The sequence below is a fragment of the Vombatus ursinus genome, unplaced genomic scaffold (genome assembly GCF_900497805.2).
Source record: "Vombatus ursinus unplaced genomic scaffold, bare-nosed wombat genome assembly UNPS02014820.1, whole genome shotgun sequence".
In the NCBI taxonomy this organism is placed as follows: domain Eukaryota; kingdom Metazoa; phylum Chordata; class Mammalia; order Diprotodontia; family Vombatidae; genus Vombatus; species Vombatus ursinus.
In genome coordinates, this window is record NW_020954598.1 from 20994372 (window position 1) to 20994868 (window position 497).

The 497-nt window shown below is 58.6% G+C and overlaps 1 protein-coding gene across 4 annotated transcripts in view; it reads right to left on the reverse strand.

The window, feature by feature from the left end:
• Window positions 1-497, reverse strand: part of PARP3 (poly(ADP-ribose) polymerase family member 3) — a 22216-nt gene that overhangs the window by 20468 nt on the left and 1251 nt on the right. The window contains exon 1 of one of the 4 annotated variants that reach the window (XM_027837021.1): window positions 76-330. The exons of 2 other annotated variants lie outside the window; for them this stretch is intronic. The gene's annotated coding sequence lies outside the window, so the exon portion shown is untranslated. Of the gene's footprint in view, window positions 1-75; window positions 331-497 lie in introns of those variants that run through there. One more of the 4 variants, XM_027837020.1, reaches the window with a different exon arrangement.

The following is a 497-nucleotide window of genomic DNA, read 5'->3' on the forward strand; positions in this document are numbered from 1 at the left end:
CCTTCTCCAACAACTTCTAGCTCTTGCCCACCCTAGTTTTTTTGGGTGCCCTGCGGTGGGGCTGCTGGCACTCACCTCTGGGCAGCCAGTTCTTGCAGGGGTTGTGGGGCAGGGCAAGACTAGGGTGGGGCTTCAGCAGCTGCTTCTTCTACCCCAGACCTTCCATCACCCTGCCCCTGCTTCCCCCGCCCAGTCCCAGGGTGACCTCAGTAAGCATTTCAGGCAGTAGGAGGGGCCACCAGGCTCCCTGGGCAACAAGCAAGCCAACCAGCCCACATGCTGGGGAGGCCAAGAGGGAAGGATAGAACCCAGCTGGCCCCTCAATAATAGATTGGCCCCGTGCTTATTAACATGCCCTGTGGGCCAAGGGAGGACCTTCAGAGACTGGCACACCCTTTTTATTGTTGCTTCCTGTCCTCAAGGGGGAGGAGGGTGATTAGGGCATACTGAAGTGTATAAGTGTCTGGGTGGGGTGTTCTGCCCTGGAAGGGGTGGCA